The sequence below is a fragment of the Heterocephalus glaber genome, unplaced genomic scaffold (genome assembly GCF_053883595.1).
Source record: "Heterocephalus glaber isolate CG9 unplaced genomic scaffold, H.glaber_assembly_v1.0 deba00001461, whole genome shotgun sequence".
Lineage (NCBI taxonomy): Eukaryota > Metazoa > Chordata > Mammalia > Rodentia > Bathyergidae > Heterocephalus > Heterocephalus glaber.
In genome coordinates, this window is record NW_028258308.1 from 16,199,212 (window position 1) to 16,211,457 (window position 12,246).

The following is a 12,246-nucleotide window of genomic DNA, read 5'->3' on the forward strand; positions in this document are numbered from 1 at the left end:
TATTCACATACTTTCTTACAGTTATATGATAAGTGAATTCTGTACTGTGATGGTTGCTCGTGCTCAGATTTGGAGACACAATTCTTCTATGGTATAACTTGGGTACCAATACCTGCTGCCTAAGTAAAGCTGTTTTCCACCCTCCTCACTGTAAGGTCCCTCTCCTTAGAAGCAGCTGTGTTCAGAAAAAATGGAAGGTTAAATCCACTGTGACTTTTCTCAGATAGTAGCAATATATAAGAAAATGCTGATGATTTATAGTGGTTTTTTTAATCACTTAGGTATCATTAAAATACCCCTTATTGGGCCGGGGATTTAGCTCAATGGTTTTGCCACCTGCCTTGCAAATGCAAGGACCCGAGTTCGATCCCCAGTACCAAAAAAAAAAATTATCCCTTATTTCTTTAGATTTGATAAAACCCATTCTTTCCGTTCTCACTGTCTTCTTGTATGTGTTTTCCACCAGGAACTTCAGGGTTGTTGTTGTTGTTACTGTTTTTATGTTCATTGACAGATGCCAGGTGGGGTGGCACACACCTGTAATCAGAGCTACTCAGGAGGCTGAGGCAGAAGTACTGTAAATTTGAGGCCAGCTTTGGCAACTTAGTGAGACTATGTCCTAAAATAATTTTTGTAAAAAGGTCTGGGGATGTACCTCAGCACTCTTTGGGTTCAATCCCCAGCATGCTTCCCACCAAAAAAAGTTAATTCAGGATTCACTGTCTGATATAGATTCACTGTCCTCTGAAGATTCAGTAATTCATGGCAGTGTTATAAAAATTAGAATAGATTACCAGGAGAAAGGACATACAAATTTATTAATATGCAAGTGCACAATAGTCACACAAAGTATAAAAACTCAAGCAAGGGCCAGATGGTTAAATAGCATTCTGAACTACAGAAAGATTGTGGAATTAGGGTTTCTGAAGGGAGGTAACGACAGGAGGGAATAAGGGCCTGAGGCCCAAAGGAAAATAATAACCATGGGAAATAAGGGAAAGAACTACCCAGAAAGCAAAGGCCATCTTGCCTCTTGGGTAGCAGCCCTCCCAAGAATAAATGGTTGCTAATGCCAAAGTCTCTGTGGCCTAGGTGTCAGATCTTTGGTCTCCTTTTCCTGTGAGTTCATCTTCTGGGTTTAATGAAATCTGAGGGAAGGATCAACATTACTTCCACTCCTCCTGGAGGAATTTTCCTTAGATAAAGTAGCATCATAGAAAGCCCCTCCCTGCCTCAGGAAAGAAGGAGGGTGTAAAACAGAAGGATAAAAGGTCAGAGAAACCTTGGTTCTTCTTTTATTCAGAGCTCTCAGCATGCCATAGCACTGTACTTGGGGTTATCATTTTCGAGTCTCAACCCTGAAAAAAGTCAGTTAAGCTATATGTCAAATTTATATTGTTGTGCAAGTTCCTGAGTTCGATCCTCGGTACCAAAAAAAATACAAATAAATTTATATTGTTTTATTAAAAGTTTCTCTATTTTGTTCCTTTGCTAACATACTGTAGTATATTTTTCAATTTGGAACACCTCATTGATTTGCATCTTTTAAAAACCATTTAAGATCTTAATTACCACCCAAACATAGTATATAAGAGGTTTTAAAGCTTAACTGACTGGATATACAATTTAACCAGAAATAAAGATGAAAAATGTTCTCTTCAATTCTTGCCAAGTTCATGAGAAGCCTTTTATTGAGAAGTTGAAATTCAAGGCATTTGGGAGTGAAACCAGGTGCAAAATAATGTTTTCAGCTATTTTACAATATTAGCAAGGAAAATACAGACTATAACTAGTGCCAGATTATAAAGTTGACACATTCTTCCTAAAACTTTTATCAAGTAATTGTAGAGTGCCAGGCACCAAGAGAAGTGTTAGTGATTTTCCTTATAAGCTGAGATTCTTATTATCCTAATGGACTAAATAGTCAGAACTTTGTGTTCAGTTTACTGTATGACTGGAAGAATTAGCCCACAATTTTAAGAAATATGATTACTCCTTCCCACAGTGGCACTGTAGCATATTTTCAATGGCAGATTTTATCATTCTTGAAGATAACAAGTTGAAAATAGTCTCTTTTCATCTTAAAACAGTTCTTTTCTACCTAGCAATTTTTAAAATTCAAGTTTGGTTATAGTGTTGCTCCATATAAAAGCCATAGCTCCCCCTTCCCTTTTGATATTTGCTGTATTCACAGATTATGGTGTGACTACTGCCAGGTTTTCTTTCTCTTTTTATGATAGGTTCAATGACCCTCTCCTTTTTGAGTGCCTCTTTAATGAAGCTGGAAAACAGCTGTCTGAAATATGACTATCATTTCTGGGATTTAACAGGCATGTGCCTTGGATAAATTAAGGAGCAGTCAAAGGATGTCCATCAATATGAATACTTTGCCAGCTGCTTTTTCATTAAACTCTTTTGGTTGAATGAAATTAGTAAATAATTATGTTGGTGTGGAATCTGCTATATCCAAATGTGATATAATGTCTTCCTTTAACAACAGAGCTTAATTTTTTCCTATATACCAAATTAGTTTTTAAGGCAATCTACATTGCAAATTGGCCTATTTGCATTAAAACTATGCCTGCTTGTTCTGATTTGTCAACTCCTCTTTTTTTAAAAAAGTCTTTAACATTAAGCATGGGTGGGTAAGACCGTCTGCTTATGGAGCTCGCCTGCAGCTCCATCACTTAACATATGAGACAGGTTGCAGCTGTTTAATTGTTATGGTGCTGAATGATTATCATTCTGTCCAAAATTAATATTTATATATGTATGCATAGAAAGCATGTGGTTAAACATAAGTGATCTAATTGTGAATTAATGGCATTAGGTATGCATTAATTAGTCCCCATATGAACAATGAGGTGTAAAATAATGCTTTTCACATACAGTCCAACTTTTGGCTTTTAAGATGAGTCCCTAATGGTGATTATAATGCATGTGAGTAATCCAGTCCAAATACACTGGTACATGTAGGGAGAAAAAATCATTTTATAGCTGCCATAAAATGCAAAGGGAAAGATTTCTATGTGATTGTTTTACATACCTTAATTCTTTTCCTGCCCCTAAAATCCTCTGAATTGGGACCAGTGTGAGCACAAGCTACACAATTAAATGTCTAGGTGTGCAACTATGACTGTATGTATGTGTGTCACCAGGTATGGAAAAAGCCCATCTCAGGCAAGGGTGGGCTTCCTCCTGTATTTAGAAATGGTGACACACTAACAACAGAATTTTGCTACAAAAGTTAGCAATATATATTCCATCTGCTCAGTACATTTCATAATGAAAAATAGAATAAAAATTCCCAATAAAATCATAATATAAAATAGGGATGTGCGTGTGAAGTGCGATATGTAAATGTCTCAGTTTCCAAATAGTTACTGTAAAAATGACTTGTATTTCTGAACTCATAAGTAGATTATATGGATTTTTTTTCCTCTAGAAAACATTAATTTACCTTGCTCAAATGAAATTACTAATGAAGGAACACAAAATATGTAAGGACAATGTATGATATGTTTATTCCATAAAGCTGAATCACATGTTGATTTAGAATAGTACAACTAAGCTAGCAGAGGTGTTTCCATGACAAGGAAGAAAACTTTCTGACACAAAACTGGAGTTATTCCCAATCAGAAAACTAGCTACAGTAATTCATATGAAGAGTGTTCCCACCATATTTTTTCCTTTCCCTTCTTTCCTTTCCCCTACCACTTTGGACCTTTCCTTCCTATTTCTCATTATCAATTATTCATTTTAATCCTTATTTACATTTTCAGTTTCTCACACCAGAGAAACTTCGGTATTTACACATGTGTGTCCTATTTATTTCACTTAAAAGTATGCCCTCAAAAGGAGAATATTTGGGGGATGGAGCATGAGAGAATTTAGCCTGAACATATTAGGACAGAGAGGTCCTAATCATTGGCACTCTCATGTCATGGTCTCTTAAAAGATGAGTTAAGTCTGTCCTTTCTAGACTGGTACCAAGATAGATTAGTAACACCTGGTATTGCCCAGGGATTTAGCTCAGTGGTTTCACCGCCTGCTGTGCAAGTGCAAGGACCTGAGTTTGATCCCCGGTACCAAAAAAATAAAAAAATTTAAAAAAATTTTTTAAAAATAACACCTAGTATTTATTATTTACTGTGTGCTAAGTATAATGAATATAAAGTGCTCTCGACAGATTATCTCATTTAATCTTCACATCAACCATAACAAGTAGAAGCTATTGAAATCTCCATTGAGGAAACAAAAGCTCAGAGAGGTTCCATAACTCCTCTATGAATGCAGTAGTATACAAACAGAACTAGGCTCCAAATCACATGAGCCATTCCCAAGCCCGTGCTTTAATGACTAGTCAGTGCTGCCTCCTAAATTATTTTAATTGTTCTTGGATGTATGTGCATAGTGGAGTGCATGAAAATTAATTTCTCTTTAATAAAGATAAATTAATGTCTGTGCTTATGTAACAGAATATTGACTTGCCATAAAAACAGATAAAATAACAATGGTACCAGTGATGTCTCAATAATAAAGTGCCACTTTTTTCCACTCAAAAAATTTGAATTACAGTAGTTAACAGAAGTCAGAATTTGTAAAAATAAAAATAACAATTATAATAAAGTTTGAGGAAAATTAATGAATACTGTAAAGGATTTGAGGAAGTTGCAAGCTACTCATTAAAAACTCTGTGTACCTCCTTCCAGTATTTGAATTTATATCCAGTTTTTCTGTCAGCTGAAAAATAACTTGTAGAAAACAGGTAGATTGCATGTGTCACCAGCATTAGTTCATGAAAAAAGGCCGAAATATAAGTTCACAAAATATAAGTGGTACTATCTGTGCGTACTCTCTCTCACCCATAAATACAGAAAAATTGTTTTCTCTCTAAGTCAGCTTTAAAAAGAGCCACTTATCTGCTATTTTCATAAAATAAATTATAGTTTATCCTAGATTCGTGAAAAAGATTGATCAATTTTTTTACTATTCTCTCCATATCGCGAAAACTGGCACATGAGAGACCCACTATATTTTACATGCTTATCTTAGTCTATAAATTTTTCTTAAATACCAATAGACAAAAGTAAGGACTATAAATAAGAAGTTAGATTCATTGGTACTGACCAAATGAGTAGATCATTGCTCTCTGTGGTTTCCCATGATGGGATTGTTAGTGCCACAGAGACACTGTTGTCATTGTTTCAAAATCTCAAATAGCCAAGTAATCATTTAACATAAAAATATTATGCATATATGTAGATATGCACAAAATAGATATATCTTCATATATATGTAGAGATTGATTTATTTATTTGTTTGTTTGTTCATTTAGTACTGGGGCTCAAACTCAGGGCCATGGGAAAACCTCAGCATCTACTCTACCACTGAGTTGTATTGCCAGCCCCATATTTATAATTCGCATTTATTGCTAACAGCTGTCCCTGGCTAGTTTCATTCCCAAATCAGAATACTAATAATATAACTGATCTTCTTAAATCTATAAAATCCTAAAATATGTCCTTGATTATGTCATTCAATAAATTCAAGCAAGGAGTAAAAACCAAGAGACATGTGTTACTAGCATGTTTATGTATGTGATCTGTGGATGAAATCATGCCATATGTACAGACCATTACAAAATTCATACATCACATACTAAACAATAGGCATCTGTTTTGCCCAGGTTATGCACATGCCAAAATCAGTGAGTCTACCGTCTGCATTTTGAGTGCACCTCTGTTCCTCTGTTGTGAATATGTAGCCCACAAGAAAAGATGAAATTGTAAACTGAAGTAAAATAATACTATTTTGTCCAAAGCACAGCAGCTTATATAAAGCACTTTTTCAGTAATACTGGCATTATAAAATGTGGCTTATCTCGAAACACCTTTTCCAAGGAATCTAGATTTTTCTGGACTGATTTAAATTAGAAAAAAACACATTATTTTTCTCTTTTGGAATGTCTTGGTATAAATAATGTTCAAAAGTGAAATATGGTATTTTGCTTGAGTAGGTGCATGTAAGAAGTATTATATTTATACAGGTAATTTTTACAATAGAAAGGATAAAATATGCAAACTTTCAAACAATTTATTTGAAGTAGGTTTTTAAAATGTATTAAGGGGAGCAAATGCTCTTTAAGAAAGCACATGTGCGTGTGCACACGCTGTTTTTCTTTATTGACACCATCTCACTTACTAGCTGCTAAAATTCAAATTAATTGACTTTCTTAAATGGGATAGAATATTTTAAATGTTTCACCCTAATCTTAGAATGAAAATTCTGTGTGAGAAAGAACATACTTTAAGGGGCCTGAGTGAACTCTTAAGAACATAAAATTGTTTTATGGTGTTTAAAATAATGTCACTGTCATAATCCTTTATGATGTGGTAATCAGTAATAAAACAGTGCCGTGAGTACCAATTAAGGAACATCAAATCAATGGGTATGCAGCTTGCATGCTGATTTAAACAGTTGCTGATTGGAATAAATGGATTTAATATGTACTTATTTGCAGACGGTAGCTTTTCTGTCATCCTACAAGGACTGGTACATGAATAATCTAGGAATGATACTTACTTACAAATTTAATGAGATACTAATGTGAATCATTTTTTAAAAGTCTGTGTTATAAAATATTGTGAAACACAATGCTAAATAAAAATCTGTCCTCCACTCCAAGGACTTTGCAATAATAGTCATAGTGAAGTATATGTATTTATTTTATTATGTACTCATTTGATTGAATTATCCTCTTCTGAAGTTGGGCCTCTAAGATTTTATTGTTGTAATTAAACTGAGAAATATTTCCAGAATTGTAGACTCTGTGTTATTTGCCTATGTCTACGCTATACCCAAGAGTCAGTTCAGCCAGTAGCCCAGTGAAAATACTGTGTTGTTTAATATGCTCCAACCAAGCACATTGTTGACACCAGCAACGATGTGAATAGTTCATAACCATACACATCAGCAACTATGTATACACAAACCATTTTTATTTTCCCTTGTGAGCCGCTTAATATATATATATATATATATATATATATATATATATATATATAGCCAACTTGGTTTGCTTTTGTTTCTTCTGTGTTTATAAGAATCAGTTTGCCGGTGAAAGGAAAGCAAATTTGGAATTAATGTTATTCCATGTAGACCTTCAAATATCCCAATCCGCCCCCCCAAAGCAGGTTCATATGCTCCTTTGGCCTCATTTTTTAATAAGCAGCCTTCTTTGGAACAACTACTCAGCAGGTATTTCTTGTATACATTTACACATCAACTCAACTGTTTCTGTTTTTTGTGTTTTTGTTAACTCATTTGTTTTCATTTTCCCTGGTTTCATCCCTAATTTTACTTTCCTGCCCACTGGTTTTCCAAACTTTGGGCTTTTGGAATATGGTACAATAGTTCTTCGTCTAAAGCTTTCTTTAGTTTATTTAAAGTGTTCTTATCTACAAGATTTGATCAACAATTTAATATTTCAAATTAGTTTACATTTTAATCTTACTTTCTGATTTCTCTCTATCATTGCACATGTTGAACTAAGAATTTTCATTTTTTTATCCAATATTTTCATTGAAGTAAATTCCTTGACCAATCCAAAAACAGATGACGCTTCTAGTTTTCCTTACACATATACATAGTTCTGGTTTTTCTGAGCTATCAATAAAACTCATTTATTAAGAATGTGGCTTGGCATCAGACTACCTGGTTGGAATTTTTGTCTTTGCTGCTTGCCAGAATTTTTATCTTAAGAAAATTATTTAGGGCTGGGGATTTAGCTCAGTGGTGCTGCCGCCTGCCTCACAAGTGGAAGGTCCTGAGTTCAATCCCCAGTGCCAAAAAAAAAAAAAAAGAAAAGAAAAGAAATAAAATTATTTAATTTCCTATGCCACAATTTCTTTATTTGTGAAATGGGGAAGACATTACTGGTACCCTGTATTGCATAGGAAGGTGAAAATTCTGAGCTAATGTATGTTTAATCCTTAGGGTGATTTTCACACATAGTATAACAGTCAGTAAACAGCACCTAATGTTAATATTAGGAATATAGTTTGGTTAGATGGGTTAGGGTGAGCAGACAGGAACACATGAGTGAAAGAGAGGGAACAATGCCATCAGTGAGGTATTGCCCACTTTTACTTCTTTCTGAAAAGATAACATCTGTCAGAGAATTTCTTCAGAAACTGTAAAGACATGTAGAAGATACTAAGACCATCATGTAAAGCTCATTTGGTTATTTTATATAATAAATATCAACACTACCCTGTGAACCAGGCAATAGGAAAGCAGTGATTAGCACAGCCACAGAGTTCACATTTCTACGGGGAAGATTTACACATTAAGTCATATGGGCCTTTAAATTTTATTAGAGCCAAGTATTTTTGTGGCATCTCCTAGCTGTAGTGAATTGATCCAACCTAGTTCTTGAGTCTTCTCTTTTATGTGTACCCTACACTTGATCTTAGCCAAAAGGCCGAGAAGCGATTTTTTATGTGTACCCTGATGTATATATTCTGAAACTTCAACCATGAGAAGTATTCATGGGGAGAACAGAAAGAATAAAATATCAGGAAATGAAGGGAAGAAGGCCATCTATACCTTTGATTGATAAGCAGATGAGGCATCAGCATGCAGGTAGAATTCTCAAAGCAGTGCTGTCCCTCTCTATTCTATATGTTAGGATTTAAATATGCTATAAAAGGACAGTCTATAAGCAACTGCCCTCTTAATGGACCTCACAGCCCACATCCATTCCTAAGGGGTAAAGACAAGGGCAGACAATTGTTTGAGTTTACCTCTACCATTTCCTCAAAACACAAAGGGTAACTTAAAAAGAGAAAGAATTATTTTTAAGTAGAAGCATCTAGAGAGTATGTACAAAGAATATGGCACCAATCCTTTGCTTTGCTAATACTAAAATTTTATGGTCTAATTCTATAATAAAAATATTTTTGATGAGCCCAACCTTTCCCTGATACTCAAAATTTCCGTATCTTTTCCATTTGTACCAGCAAGTAGACCAGGGATCCCTAGTACATAAACTTGACAGCTGAATAGTTGTTCCTTTGCTGGGTCCCAGAGATGAATGTGTTTTGAGAGAGAGGCAGTTAAAGCAAAGAGTTGAGCACAGCTTTTAAAAGAAATGTTGTAGCATTTAAAGTAGACTTACCTTACAATTTCCCAAGGAAACCATATAGAAGACATCTAAAAGAACATGGTACACATGGTACTTACCCTATGGCTTTGGGGAAAGATTTCTGTTAGATCAAGGATTGCATAGTACTTCTGAGCCTCTTTCATGAGTTTTTTCTTCTAGTGAAACAGAAATTGTCCCTAAGTCACCAAGAGATACCATCGTGACATAATTGTTAAGAGCAAGCTTTAAAGCCAGTCTAGTTTGCTAGGTTGTGACTTTGCACAAATTACCTAATCTTTCATGTTCTCATTTTCTTCATCTGTGTTTACTATCTCAGTTGTATTTACATCAGACGGTTGTGGTGATGATTAAATGAAAGAATAATGTAAAGCACTTCGACTGTCTGGCACAAAATAAGCCCTTATTATTATCTTCAAGGAACAAGGCTGGAGTAAGAGTACTTCATGTGTGTCAGGGGATTGTTCTGAACCTGTTCTGAACAAGTAAAAGAGGTTAAGCTAGAAATTTGGGAATCAGTAATACATCAGGCAGGTGTGATGTAAGGTATATAGAATAAAGGCTCATAGAAAATCTAAAATCAGCAACAGCATTTGTATTTGTGAGCACACCTGAATTTCTCTGGGAAGAGAATCCATACCTTTCACTGGTTTTCTCAAAAATGAGACCCCAGGCCGAGGATTTAGCTCAGTGGTTTTGCTGCCTGCTGCACAAGCACAAGGACCGAAGTTCGATCCCCGGTACCAAAAAACAAAAAAAATGAGACCCCCAAAAATTTCAGAATCATCAGCTTCCAGGAAATATGGTAATACCCCACTGTATCCCTAGATATTCTTAAAAGATAAATAAATAAAATCTCAGGAAAAGTCTCCTATGAATACAACATTTAACCAGACAATTTGTTTTAAAGGACTCTTTTATATGTCTAACATCCATTTTTATAAGAGTTTTATTCTATATAATTTAAAACAGTATACCTAACAGATATGACTTTTTAAATATCAGAACATACTCATTGGTTTTCAAGGTAATTTTTCTGCATCTTAATGTTCATTTCAGCAATTGTTAGATATATTAACTTTTAAATATACTATATTATTTTTATAATTATTGTTCCTAATGGCTTCTTACCACATGCCTACATTTTTCACATTATTTCCTGTAGTGGATTTTATAGTGATGTTTTTATTGTTGCAATTATTACTTTTAATAATTATTTCAACTTTATATAATGACAACTCCTTTAACTTCTTCATAATTTAGAACCAAGGTTTTGTGAATTTTCAGAAATTTTATTCTTCAAGGCTAAAATATAGGTTGTAGATTTTTCCCTTTTCTCTCTCAGTTTTAAGCTATCAGTGATTCTCTGAAATAAAACGTAAATGATAAATCGTAGCATCTTTTTATCAATACAGATTTTTTTATGGTTGGTTTTTAGCTTTGTGTAAATCTTGTGTCAAATATCTTTACTATTTAAAGTGTTATATTATTTGCCTTGCTTTTAAATGCATTTTCTAATTTCAGCTCCACTTGGTGTTCTCCTGACCCTATCGCAAGCTTATCTTTACCTGCAAATCAATCCAGTGTTTTTCAGTTGATTCTGTTTGCTAAAATAATGGGATTGGCTAATTAGAAATAATTTAGCTCAGTGGTTTTGTAACCTGCTGTGCAAGTGCAAGGACCCGAGTTCGATCCCCGGTACAAAAAAAAAGAAAAAAAAAAAGCGTGGTATTTACAAACTACTAATCTATATCATTTAGCTCATTGTGTTCTTTATATGGTTATAGTAACTAAAGTGGTCCTGGTATAAAGGCAAAAGGTGTACTCTGCACCTTTGATCAGTTACTTTTATAAAGTAAGAATTTCCTCAGAAATATTATCCTAACTGAATCTGGAACTACTGAACTTTTAATGTCACTTAGTTAAGTTCAAATCTTCAAATGAGCTATTGTAGGGCTCTACTAAACTGTGTAATATTTAGAAGGAATTATTAAGAAACTATATGAATAATGCTATGAAATAATGCATTTTTATGTTTAAAAGATGAATTATTTTAACTGTAGAGTACTATTTAACACTATATCTTCTTTCACCTTAATTTCCCTTGTAATATATTGTCAATTAGCTATAAACATGCTTATTTTTAAAGGCAACTGAGAAGCCTCTACTGGAATCCTATGGCAAAGTGACTAACCCTTTATGTACACAGTACAGACGTGTCAAAACCATTTATGGTTTTTGTTTACACACATGACACAACCATCAGACCTGAGTGTCTCATCTGAAAGTTACAGTTTAAATCATTCTGTTAAGAGTTCTGCAACCACTTGCATATATCAGTAATGAAAAATAATCAACAAAAGCATCTTTGAAAAGCAATTTTAGATCATTAAAGATGTATGAATTTTGACAAAGCAAGATTTGAGGCTTATTAAAAATATAGTAGGTCTCTACAGTGAGGGGAGAGAAGCATTTATGTCTCTGTCAAGGGGAAAAGGTGCATCCTAATTGTAGCCTCATAGAAGATAAATGGGCAGGGGCAGGTATAGGTGCAGCAAAAGATGCAGCCTTAATTCTGACTGTGCCTACAAACCTTTTGAGAGAAGCCAAGCCTATTTCAAGATGATTCTTGAAAAGAAACAAGATCTCAGAATACTCCATTGCTCTAATCGACTGCATGTGTGATACATGCTGTCAACCTGACTTTGAGCCAAGGTCTACTGGACAATCATTTTCTACAAAACGTATACATCCTTTTTCAAAGATAATGTGTAAATGTTTCATTTGCTCAAGGATTGTTAATTTTTTTCTTTGCTTTGCTTTTTTTCTGCTTTTTATTATTAAAGTTTGATTATTTGTAGATCTCATAGTTGTTAAGTTTCCAAAATTCTTTAGTAATAAAGAACTGATTCCTTTTTTCTACTTGTAATCTTAAAAAGAATGAGGGTAGAGTGCATCCCGTAGAATCTGTGAAGGATAGTTATTAGTTTACCTTCAGACTTTTCTTGAAAATGCTGAGTATTTCCGGGAATCATGACTACATTTGCTAGATGTGAATATATTGCATTTTTAGAAGATAC

At 34.2% G+C, this 12,246-nt stretch overlaps 1 protein-coding gene across 28 annotated transcripts in view; it reads left to right on the forward strand.

Moving 5' to 3' along the window:
* The window catches only part of Tenm3 (teneurin transmembrane protein 3), a 2,554,979-nt gene that overhangs the window by 2,456,812 nt on the left and 85,921 nt on the right, over positions 1–12,246 (forward strand). The window lies entirely within an intron of this gene.